Consider the following 13,953-nt stretch of genomic DNA (forward strand, 5'->3'; position numbering starts at 1 on the left):
AACTATGTTTAAACAAAACGACTAAGTTGTGGCAATAATAAACAACCTTGTTTGGCCACCCAGCGACAGAAGGTTGGCAAGACTTATTATATGTCAACAATGATAGTGTGCCATCAGGCACGTACACAGTTTTGCCAACTGTTGTGAAATTCAACTCCTAAAGGCGATTTAGTGGTTCGTATTTTTCTTCCTGGTTGTACATTGATGCAAGATTTCTTGCTATAGTTGTAAAATTATGTGGTGTTTGAACTTATAATTCTTTAATTTAGTGCTTGTTTATAATTTGTTAGTCGTCAAAACTTATTTTTTAAACTCCTAAACCTTTAGGAAGCCATTTAAAGTTATAGCAATAGGTTGACCTCTCATTAAAGCTTTGTTATCCTTGGACGGTGATTTTTTTTAAGTAATCTTTGCCCGGTTCACCTAGAGCGAGTGTTTTTATTTGTCCTTTGTTTCTTGTTATATAACTTTAAAACTAAAGGCTACTGACCAAATCATTCAATATATTTATAAATAGGGATTTGTTATGGCATTATTACCAAAGTGTAAAGAACAAATTATAAGATCAATTTTAAGCTAAGAGAACAAAATCATCTGCTGTCGCTTCCTGGTAAAATGTTTTTTTTTTCTCCTTCTGTGTAATAGTTTAGATTATAGAATATGGATGGACTGGTGTAAACTCGTTCCTCGTGAACATGCTTTGCCTATGTGTGGATCATTCATTTATTTTTTGAATTATTGTAATTTCTGTAAAATTTTCATTGAATAAATTATATTTGATTTGATTTGAACCCTATTGTTTAACGTCACCAAAATGAACCACCCATAAACAAGCTCCAGCATCATACTTTACAAGACGAGAAGTCTATTTACGTTAGTTATTCTGTGGTTGTAGTCAGCTTCAGAATAATGAGCCATCGACAGCATGCAATGACGAAAATTGCTAATTTCTGCTGAATATACCAAATTTTAAACCAAGCCAACATGCGAGAGCAATTATTGTGAACTGTTGAATGTTTTAAATCACATCACAGAGAATAGACCATTATGATATTCTATTGTCTGTCATCACATCAACTATCGTAGTAACACAAACCTACAGTCTTACAAAGACAGAAAATGTATAATTTTGATAGTAGTATTCTCTGTGGTGGCTCATTCAAGTATGCTCTATTTGAAAAAAAAAATAGTCACAGCTGATACATACAACTTGCCAAAATGTCAACGGTACAACCATACCCTTTTTGTTGACAATAGAAAGTGTAGCTGCTGAAATAAGTTTTACGCCTTGAATACTTCCCACTACAGTGGAAAGGTGTCACAAATTGTCGTTATACCGAAATCTGGCAAACCTTTAAATCAAGCATCCTCGTATCGGCCTATATCTCTTCTTCCCGTGATTTCTAAATATTTTGAAAATTGTTTACAATCAGGTGTACCACAAGGCAGTGTTCTTGGACCTATTTTGTATATTTTGTTCACTTATGACCTTCCAAGTACTCAGGGTGTTACAGTCGCAACATTTGCAGACGACACTGCTTTTTTATCATCAAATCAGGATCCTATTCTAATCCGGGCATCATCAAACCTTCAGACTGCATTAGACGATTTGTCTCAGTGGCTACAAAATTGGAAAATTACAGTAAATGAAATAAGTCAGATGTGAAACAAACCTTGCAAATTTAGAGTTATCATTTTGTTGTATAGGTTGGATACTTTTCCCTCGTTCGCTCAGCTTTAATCTTGTCCAAAGCAGATGTCAGAATGCGGGCAAACCTGTAACAGCTGGATAAGGTTAGAGATAAGTCAAGCATTAGATTCCGACATTGAGGAAGGGGGAGGTCAGGGAGAAACTGGAAGGAGCTGCTTAGACTTCCGGGATTAACTTGATCCTTGTTAAACTAAACATTTGGTCTCAACCCTCTAGAAGTATTTGGAGCCCAATAAAGATTAATCACAACCAGACGAAAGACAGTTTGACCGAGGCGTCGCTTTCATTAGGTTCAATAATAAACTTACATGTACTGTAAAGAAATACAATTTTGGAAGTAAATTAGCCATCGAAGAAATATGTGTCAATCACACTATTTTTACTTTGTACTTTGCAACGGGACGACAAACACTGAGCCTTAGTAATTAGCAAAGTATAATCAATCACTAAGGTTCTTCTTGTATAGTCCAGTGCAATTAGGTTACGACCCGGACAAAATTGATAACAGGCTGAAAATTGGTGGAAATGTTCAAAACAATGTCCTGAGTGGCCCACACAAAGTCCCAAGAAATCCAAGTTGGGGAACGGCCGCCATATTGAAAAAACTGCTGCCATCTTGGAAATTTCGATTTCTTGCTGTATCTTTTGAAGTAATTGTCCAAAAGGCCTAATTTATGTCTCAAATTAAACATTTTGGACTCATGTATGAGGGTAACATATAATTAAAGAGTTTATTATGTTCTAAGCATACATTCTATTTATATTGACCTAAAAATATCTATAATAATGATAACGATACGGATTTGTCCCCTCTTTTATACGAATTGTGGATATTATTAGGCATGTACGGTGGATGCGATGCTCCCTAGTGTGGATTAACGTCCGCACTAGTGAGTACTACGACTATCCGCAGTACTATCCTGATAATTAGACCAATTCGTTAATTACAAGGAAAAAATGTGGTTCGGATTCTACTTTAAACTGTAGGTCCATATGACATCTGTGTCTAAGGAACATGTCGGACTTAGTCACTAACAGGACTACAAGATCGTGCCACCATCCTACACTCATCCTTCACTCATATTTGGTTAAAATACGCATATAGTGGCGTCCCCATCTTAAATAACTAATATAAATATACAAAATATTTACAAAATAAGCTTTTTTTGTTTTTTTCGTAATGGACTTGTTTAAGCCATTAACCCTGTTGAAATTTTTTGCAACCCACATTCCTTAGTCTTTAAAATTGGTTAAATATAAATATAATATCAATTTAGCTATGATAAAACTTTAAAGAAGAGACAACTAATATAGCTCATTTAATTATTGCTAAAGCTCAACCACGATCTTTCATATCGCCCCTGCTGCTCGACCTTCACAGACGGTATGGCTCAAAGTTGCTAGACATTCTATCGTAGATCGGAGTTTGCTCGACATACAAGAATGTTGTCAATTATGAGACTTCGATAGCTGATAATGTCTTACCTTCAATAGATGACGGAGCTTACGTTTAGTATATGTTTTTGACAACACGGATTACAACGTTAAAACACTTGACGGACATGGAACTCTTCACGCCATGGGTGGCATTGAGTGCATAGCACCAGCGAAATGAGTCGATGCAAGTGCTCCTGTGCCCGATCTAAAAAATTGTCCTTCCATCTTGTACTTTCAGCTAGTGACACCTTACCAACGTCCGCCTAAGCCCGGAACATCCTTAGTAGTGTTGGGAGATGTCAGTACATATAGCCCTTTCCGAACCAACAATAGTTGTATATACTTGTCTTGCTGACACCCTATGGCTCATTAACTACCAACTGAGTGACAAACCAAGTCCAGGTTGGAATGGATTCAAGGATACAGTACAATGACCCTTATGGTCTTAATTACACCACGATGCATGGATACTGCACTGGACACGGATGTGCCAACCGCGCTAGTTGCAACGAAAATGACATCACCGACAATAATGTTTAACAGCAAGTAGTTACATTATAAGTTTATATGCAATATTAAAATATAATGGTAATCAATTATAGCAACGATATATAGATAATTCTATTTTTTAGATCGGAACGAACAAATTACAGTATTAGGGTGAATAAAAAGTCAAGACCCCCTTGTGTAATATTTTTCTAAGTGAATATACAGAGATGTCTTTTTGGTGGTCATGCAATCTTAGCAGGTAGTTTCATTTTATGATTTCGAAATTTTTAAATGTCCCCCAAAAAGGGGGATTTTGGGGGCAACTCAAAATCTTTAAATGTAAACCCCCTTCAAGTGACATTCAATTTTTAAGGGTTTACAAAACCTTTATGAATGGTGGAAACCAGAGTTTGCTATTTCATCTCTATTCAAAATGGTAGCCCGTTTAAACGTTATGGAAAATCAATAGTAATATTGGTTCGTAATTAATTGTAATATTGGCTACCATTTGGACAGAAGAGAGATAGCGAACTCTGGTTTTCACCATTCTTTAAGTTTTTGTAAACTTGAAGGGGGTTTACATTTAAAATTTTTGAGCTGCCCCCAAAATCCCCCTTTTTGGGAAACCCTCAAAAATTTTAAAATCATAAAATGAAACTTCCTGCTTAGGTTGCATGACCACCAAAAGTATATCTCTGTACATTTACTTAGGAACAAACTAGATGAAGAAAAAATAAATTACTTTTTATAACACAAGAAAATTTATGTAACAGTAACGTCATTAAACTTTTGATAGGGTACCATTTTATATAGAGAAGAGATAGCGAACTCTAGTTTTCACCATTCTTTACGTTTTTGTAAACACTTTAAGGTGAGGTGTCACTTGAATAAGGTTTACATTTAACATGTTTGTGTTTCCCCTAAAACCCCCCTCTTTGGGGGACACTCAAAAATTTCGAAATCATAAAATGAAACTTCCTACTAAGATTGCAAGACCACCAAAAGGATATCTCTGTATATTTACTAAGAAAAATATTAGAGGGGGATCTTGATTTTGTATTCACCCTGTATTTAACCAAATCCAAAGACTAAGCATAGTGATTTGCAAGAAATGTCAAACGGGTTAATGGATTTAACAAGTCTATTAAAAACAAAAGAGAAAAAGCTTAATTTTGTAAATATTTTGTAAATTTATATCATTCTTATAGATATATTTTTTAGGTTAATATAAATAATATTTATGCTTAGAACTTAATTAAACTCTTCAATTATATACATGAGTTCAAAACGCTTAATTTGAGACATAAATAATGCCTTTCTGACAATTACTTCAAAAGATACAGCAAAAAAACTAAATTTCCAAGATGGCGGCAGTTTTTCAAGATGGCGGCCGTTCCCCAAATGGGATTTCTTGGGACTTTGTGTGGGCCACTCAGGACATTGTTCTGAACGTTTCCACCAATTTTCAGCCTGTTATCAATTTTGTCCGGGTCAAGGTCATTTTTTGTCTAATTGCATTGGACTAGTATAGTTAAAGGCCACACAACTAGTATAGGTGTACGTGATGGAGAGACAGAAGAAAATATTGCAGTTCTTAATAAAAATCTGCTTTAATAATAAAGTGTGATTGATTAGGTGTTTAAGACACAGCTTTATAAACATAAGATATTATTCTATACAATCTCAAATATTATATGTGTTATATCTGTATACAAATTGTTCTGAGAACTAGTTTTTTTTTTTTTTTTTTTTTAAAAAAAAGAGGTTGGCGGCCTCTTTTAACCTTGAATTTGCCCGTCCACATAGACTAAGCGCCCGTGCGTGGATCGTTTACAGCAAAGCAAGGAGTGAGCCGGTACAGTACAAAGGTGAACTGTACTGATAAAATGTTATCGGCAGTGACCAGGATCCGAACCCACGACATCGCTGCCTTGGGCCCGAAGTCCGCGACGCTACCGACTGAGCCACCGACTCACTTAGTTCGTTACACGAGCAGCTTCTATTTGTATTAACTTTTTTCATAATTTTAAATCTTAAGAAGATTTTATATATGTAATAATTTCGTTGGTAGGCCAACCAAAAGTCCTTGTACCCACGACTATATAAACTCCTTAAAACCCAGAACTCGAATAGTTTGCCCTAATTATTCCCGTATTTCGTCTGTTGATAGATCTCATTGTGTAAACATGACCACTTTTATCTCCAAACGCCAGCTGGATATCCGAAACTGTTACAAGTCACCTGCGGGTGCCCAAAACAATGGGACAAACACTGCTTTGAACCGCTGTTTGATTGCTGGGTGTTTGTAAATTGAATCCAAGTCGGATTCTGCCTCAGCCGATCTGTGTACGAATCAGAGGCGATGTAAATAAACAGTTGTATCAGAAAAGAGAAGTTTGGGATCACGTTGAACACACCCGGAGGTAGCGGTGTGGTAAAGTTGATGGAAATAGTACATTTAAATAGAGGATAACGTGTTTTGTAAGCTTTCACAGAGTAATTTTGTGACTGCCTTTTTCCGAACATGACAAATGTAAAAGCCACATAGTTTTAGTGAATTTGGAGTATTCGTTTATTTTGAAGTGTTTTGTCACCTTTTCCGTTTATTTTTCTGTTACTGAAGTGAATTAGGTTTTCATCATTTTACTGTATAACCCATTTGTTAACGGATCACCCGTAAAATCGCTTTACTTTTTCTTACAGTTAATTGACAAAGTGGAGTTCCTTGCACTGATTATAGCACGCTAATAGCCAACTGCTACAATGACTTACTTTTGCCGCAATAATTGTTTTTGCCGCACTCCAGTATTCCAACCAAACACAAAAAATCTGTTATTGTTATTAGACATGTAATACGCATAAGCCTGAAAATAAGTTAAAACGACCAGCTGGTGTATTGTTTCCCCTTTCGTTCAACGCTTGTATTTTAACCTTAACTAAAACGTGTTGTTTTGTGTTTGAAAGACTAATTATTTATATGCTGCATAGTAACTGTAGGAAAACTATTATTTGTAACGTGGGTGCAAAGTGCCTTTGCTGCACTCGAGAAACTTCACACTCGCCGGTTCTTGCGTTAACATTTCTCTCACTTACAGCAAAGTGCCACTTCGCACACTAGTTACACAAATAACTATTTCATCCCTTAAAACCATTATCCAACTTCCTCAAAACATTACTTACACTATTTGTACCCATTTTTTGCCTAATTGACAAAAAATAGTAATTGAACAGTTAATCTTCAAGACGCAACGGCGCTACTAACCCTTCAAGCCACAGCCTCGAACTAAAAAACTGTCTCTAAACTTCAGGATTGCGGAGCTGATACTCCATACAATTGCAGCTCAACGTTACCATATTGTCCAACTGATGATTTAATTTTAATTCCCCTCGTGTTCCTTGCTCCTGTCCAGGGACCTGCTCGTCGTACAGCTGTCCGTGCCAGTAGACAGTTCTCTCCACAACCTCAGCAGCTGCTGTGTCTTGTTCCTCGAACAAGAGTCCCGCTGTTATTTTGTCCAAGTCACCGATACAAGCTGTAAACACTTCCAGCACCTCACGCCCCTCGCCACAATACAGCTGATGAATAGTTACAATTGGGACATCACAGGAGTCACAGGACCGTAGGAGGTCAGGCCGAGCTGTGGTGATTTAGTTGGGGCTGAAATCTCATCTTCTACCATGACATATTTATGTCAAAAACTTATGAAATAAGTAAAGTCACCCTTATTAAATAGTTTTAATTATAGTACCACTTTGTATTTTAACGTAAGTATGATATTTGGCGAAATTGTGTTTTTGGAGTGGGAGTTTAAGTGATAACATTGTCTATTGATGAAAGTTTCTCCTCTCTAAGATGTGGGTCTGCTCGTATTCAACCGATTATTAACATCGATGAGATGGCTATCAAGACACATTAAATCACATAAGTATACTATATATTATTCTTGATTGTTAGGTCAAGTTGATTTAATGTAATGTTTAGAATACGACTCATTATTCATTTGGGCTTAATGCTATCTAAGCTTTGGAAGAGAAACAAATAAACAAACATCAGTTGGTTTACGGATATAGGTACGGTGTACGGTGTTATGGAATATTCCATGAAGCGATAGTGATATACAACACAACCTATAATGCAAACATTAGTTGGTTTACGGATGTAGCTTTTGTGGAATATTCCATATAGCGAAAGTGAGAGTGAACTACGTCGAAACACGATCAACAATAGTGTATGGTTATGTTAGAAATATTGAATATAATAAAAGGTCCTATCGTGCATACCCAACTGATTTTAACAGGCATGCAGATTTATTAAATTACAATGGCAAAGTAGAAGTAGTGCTCCAAAACAATTCCACATAAGATTTTTTTCTGCAAAGAAAACCCTTTGGTGGGTTTCCAGTTGAACCAGCGTCTTAGGTACAGAAGTTTCTCTAACCTCTCAACCCCTTTCCCTGTTTTCATAACTACAAAAATGCTTAAATACACTATTTAAACCAACAGTGAATCCCCACTTCTATTTTGAGCCTAATGAGTGATTCGGGACCAAAGTTTCCACTACCTATTTTAAAATGTAGGTGTTAAACGAGTTCGCAGAAACATAGCTAATTTTGCACTGCCTAAACAACACCGGTTTCGTTGAAATAGATAGTTTTGTTTGCTGTTCAGGAAAACAAAATAGATCCTGTGATAACGTATCTAAACGCCACGCCACTGCGCTGAATACTTGAATACTACTGATGGAAATGTATATAATGTTTACCATAAATAGGATACATATAGCAACACTAAGGCAATGATCCTAAAATGTCTAATAGAGTTTTTGTATTTGAAGCGGAATTTATTTATTCATTGAGTAGTTTTTCAAGTTAATTAAGACAGTTATATGCTCCTCTTTCAATGGCTTATGTGCAAATTTAATTATTTAGTATGCTTAGTTCGCCTTTTGTATACCTAACAATTGAAATGTTCAAACGCTGTCCGATTCCTCCTATGATTCCTTTTGACAAATTAATGTATTACTTTAGGAAGGTTGTTATCACACATACCTTTAAATATTTCTAAAACTTTATTATGCTAAAACATGTAACTACCAACTTAGTTTTCACTTGGTAGCAAATCTAAGTAGGCCTACTCACAACAAATAAGTAGGCTTACTCATTGAAACAATGCTATTATTACTTCAAATAAATATAAGGGCGAACTTCTTACTATTACTAACTGGTTTGTATACAAATCAAATACAAAATTGGAAACGTGCTCATTTTGCAGGTTTGCTGCTAAGGAGGTAGCCTCTTACAGGCCAGCTAAAATTGTATGTGAGAAAACATCATGTCAACTTACGTATGATAAATACAATATTCCAACAGAAGAAATACTCTAAAAGGAGTTTTGCAAATATTTCTCAAGACAAATACAAAACTAGTGTTTACTGAAGCGAACCTTTTGAAGAATTCAAAAGAATGCAAACCTCATTTTGAAACCGCTCTTATTAACCGATCTGCGATCCCTATCTTGGGTCACAACACCCAAAATATTGTTCCGAGAAGTCAACCCCGGGCCCGGATGATCACAAACAGGATCTTGGTCAATAACAGAGATATTTTGACTCTGAGGGCGAGTGACGGGCAGAACAAATCCGAGAGGGGCCGCCACCCCCCGCCGGGCCCCGACAACGGCGTTGAAGTGAAAGCCGATCGATTTCTGAAAGCAAATCTTTGATGGAGACCTTTAGGTCGGTCTAAATTAGATGTCAGAGGACCAACGGGTCGACAGTTCTGGGTCTCTGTGGTCCTAGGCCGCCCACACAATCATGGTCATGGTCTTGAGGGGGGAGGGTAAAGTCTTGGGCGCAATAAGGTGCGAGTTCTTCCGTAGGAATTTTGTGGATTAAGGCATATTTTGAAACGTGTTAAGGGGTTCCACCACTATCTTTTGCTATTTTTTTTTTGAAATTTTTGAATTTGTTTTAAACTTTTGATACGACACACAACGTGTAACCTATGTAATTACAGTTCAGTTTTAAAACATGTATCAGCAACAATCAAAACACTTGGTAATATTTAAAGTGAAATTATATTCGCTCAGTGTCGATTTCCCCATAAACTAATATGTACAATTTTTTATGCATAATTATGTATTTAATTTATCGAGGGTGTAATATGACTTGCCAATGAAAAAATGAAAGAAGACATCTTTTAATAACATTTGGCTAAGTTGTAGTTTTGAAGCATTGTTTCCGGTTACATTAAGGAAATCCATTATAACCATTCGGTTTCAGCTATGTCTAACCATAAAACCCCCAAATATGGTAGTATCATTTTAAATAGGAATCTAAATCTGAACTTGTTAAATCACACTCTTTTCTTCGGTCTGGATCAAATATTGGAGCTCGATGCGAAACTCTGTTTACTAAAATTTTAGATCGTGTTCATTTTTAAGCGCAAGTCCGATGTTAGATTGTGAATATTCATTATCAATTCACTGAGTTCCTAACAGTAACGGTTGTCATCTGAGTTAATAATATCAACGTGAATAACCTAACTATCCTCGCATCACACAACAACGACTGTCACTCTGAAAATAAATGGAAACAGAAAGTTGTTTTGCTCGAGCCACCCTAATCCGCAAACAGTGAAAAGCCAAATCTCAGTTTTTGACATTGACACCAAACTCCGTGAAAGGGTTGGCCCCCTGTCAATCTCCAAAATTGTCCCCTTCGGTACAATTTTGGCGCTAATTCCCGGACTGGGTGGTCCGGTACACGTGCGGATTTGGGTTTGCGGCTTTTAGTGAAGTGAAAATGGAAAAAGTCACTCAGGACAGGTTGTTTGTAGCTAGGGTGTCTGTTTTGTGAGGTCTGCCAGACGTCTAGATTGTTAATTATCTGTGGCTTCTGCTACAGGGTTGTAGGAGGGTTTCTCTGACCACCCCGTGGTGACACTCAACATAAATCTGTGTTTCACGAGTGGTTGATGTACTTCTTGTTCTGCGTCAGAACCCTCAGTTGTAATCTAAAAAAAAAAAAAAAATACGGGCGGGCAATAATTGCGCCAACTGGTCTGAGTCTAGTGGATATTCATGAATTGCACCAACTACTCCAGGGAGCCACCCAATACTTTCATAACTGTTCCAAGTGGTGGCCCTCTTTGACTGTATAATAGAGTGGGTTAGGTTAGGTTTGGTTAGGTTAGGTTAGGTTAGGTTAGGTTAGGTTTGGTTAGGTTTGGTTAGGTTAGGTTAGGTTAGGTTAGGTTAGGTTTGGTTGGGTTAGGTTTGGTTGGGTTAGGATGACACGGAAAAGAAAACATTCCTTCTGTCGGCAACTCACTCCTACCTGCTTGGACTTGGCTGGCGCAATCAAGTAACTCTTTGGCACAATTAATGCACGACCGAAAAATTCGACTAATCTTTTAAGTACATACGTGAAGATACTCGATGTATACAGCTGTGTAGAGAGGTAAAAATGGGGAGTTGTCAGGAAGGATTAGCCCCAACACATATTTGTGCATCCAAAAATATGTTTGTTTGCACAATAGTTAAAATATAAATTATAATTAACATTGACTATTATAATTTTTACTAAGAGTTAATAGTTTTTTTGTTGTACCAATGTTATTACAGTAATTATGAATAACAGAAACTTCAAAATCAAACAAGTGCAATATAATTATATCGGTTGTATTGTACTGCTGTTATTTTTAGTACAATACAAAGAACAAACAGTAATAACACAACAATAAAACTGTATACACTATTCCATAACTGCATATCTGTACAAAGTGAAAGCACAGACAAAGTATTATATTGTCTGTGGTGAAAGTGTCTAATAAATTTTAGAAAAATATACTGTATTAATTACGAGTATAATTCATACACAAGACAATAGATTGCAGGTTCAAAAGTGTAAAAAAACATTGTACAGTATATTTTATTAAATCGAATGATCGAATGATTTAGCCATTGTATACTAACTAGGTGAAACCCGTCGAAATCGACGGTTACTTTCAAGGCTTACGCTAATTCATCTAATTGCGATAAGTTGAGTGAAATTAAACATATTTTTAGCATTAGCGTTGTTTTTAAGAGTAATAAGTTTAAAAACAATAATGATATTAATTGCGTTAGTTACCAAATATGGTTGATCATTCATTGAATAAAATATTTCCCATATTGTACGTCATCGGTGATATTATTAGTATGTTAACTGGTATCTCTTCTTTTGGAGGAACCTTTAAATAGTATTAAAGTCGTATTGGTGGATCTTTCTTAGTTAAAAACTTCAGCAATTTCATCAGTGTTATAAAGATTAATATATAATTTTATTTGAGAAAAAATATCTGTTTGTTGAGAAGACACGTTCTAACTTCAAAGGGAGGTCCATCCGTTACAGTGTAAGTTTGATTTTTCCTTCGTCACGTCGCGTCAGTTCATATCGTACTTCCGTGCCAATGAATAACCATCTAGCATAGCTTTGAGAAATTGATTGTGGGGTTACTGTTAAAGCTAATAAGACACTTCTGCACTTGTATTATTTTGTATTTGATTACACAATCGAAGATTTTCCCAATGATTGAAAACATGTATGACAATAATCTCATGAACCTATGATGTGTCTAGAATAATATGATAAAAATATATCCAAAAGTGGTGAAAAAAGCAAACACCATCCCGTACAATGGATATGAATAACAGTTCAATAAGAAATAATTGTAAGAGTTACTGTGATAAAAGGACTTTCCACTGATTTCGTAATGGAACGTTATATTGCAAAACATGACATGGTACAGAAGAAAATCAATTTTAAAATCAGAAAATAACATTGAAAATACTTATTTTGGACAATTCTAACTCCCAATAAATGTGTGTTGTTTAAAATACAACTAGAGGACCCATGCTGCTCCGCAGCGTTAAAATAATTATTTTATTATATCCGAGAAATAATCAAATTTATAATTTTTGATTGATTGATAAATACAGTATCTTGAGCTTAACTGATTCAAACGATCAATAGCTCAAATTAAATCCTATAATTTACTGATTATTTTGTGTCTAAAACACATAGAAAAACATGAACAATACTGGAGCTATTGATTTTTAACCATATTAAAACATTATTAAAAATAATTTTTATATTGGTTATTCACCTTACGTTTGCTTGAAACTCGTCCGATTTGAATAACTAATAGCTTAAATGAAAGCCAGTATTTAACTGAAGGTTCTTAGACTAAAATATATAGGATTATAAATTTATAACTGGTAAAGGTACATCTTAAATTGAAGTAAGAATTATAAAATAAATCAAATTATGTGTTCTGGTCGTGTAATACTGTAGGTAAATATTTGTAGATGATTGATGGCAAATTTGTGCGTGCATACCTTCAATTCGAGACCTGACCTCAATCATGAAAATCGGTTGAGTAGAAGAGCCAAACGAACTCGGCAAAGAAAAACCAAATTTAACTTCCATAAGAAATACATGGGGAGCAAATTTCATTTGCATATACACCGAGTGGGATTATAGATAAATTTATGCCGATGCTTAATGGCAAATCTGTGCGTGCATACCTTCAATTTGAGACCTCAATCATGAAAATCGGTCGGGTAGAAGAGCCCAACGAACTCGGCAAAGAAAAGCCAAATTTAACTCCCATAAGAAATACATGGGGAGCAAATTTCGTTTACGTATAAGCCGAGTGGGATTATAGATAAATATATGCCGATGCTTGATGGCAAATCTGTGCGTGCATACCTTCAATTTGAGACCTCAATCATGAAAATCGGTCGGGTAGAAGAGCCCAACGAACTCGGCAAAGAAAAGCCAAATTTAACTCCCATAAGAAATACATGGGGAGCAAATTTCGTTTACGTATAAGCCGAGTGGGGTTATAGATAAATATATGCCGATGCTTGATGGCAAATCTGTGCGTGCATACCTTCAATTTGAGACCTCAATCATGAAAATCGGTCGGGTAGAAGAGCCCAACGAACTCGGCAAAGAAAAGCCAAATTTAACTCCCATAAGAAATACATGGGGAGCAAATTTCGTTTACGTATAAGCCGAGTGGGGTTATAGATAAATATATGCCGATGCTTGATGGCAAATCTGTGCGTGCATACCTTCAATTTGAGACCTCAATCATGAAAATCGGTCGGGTAGAAGAGCCAAACGAACTCGGCAAAGAAAAGCCAAATTTAACTCCCATAAGAAATACATGGGGAGCAAATTTCGTTTACGTATAAACCGAGTAATACTATAGATAATTATATGACGATGCTTGATGGCAAATCTGTGCGTGCATACCTTCAATTTGAGA

Source organism: Macrosteles quadrilineatus, unplaced genomic scaffold (genome assembly GCF_028750875.1).
Source record: "Macrosteles quadrilineatus isolate MER2022 unplaced genomic scaffold, UCM_ALF_1.0 Scaffold_2__2_contigs__length_208266976, whole genome shotgun sequence".
Lineage (NCBI taxonomy): Eukaryota > Metazoa > Arthropoda > Insecta > Hemiptera > Cicadellidae > Macrosteles > Macrosteles quadrilineatus.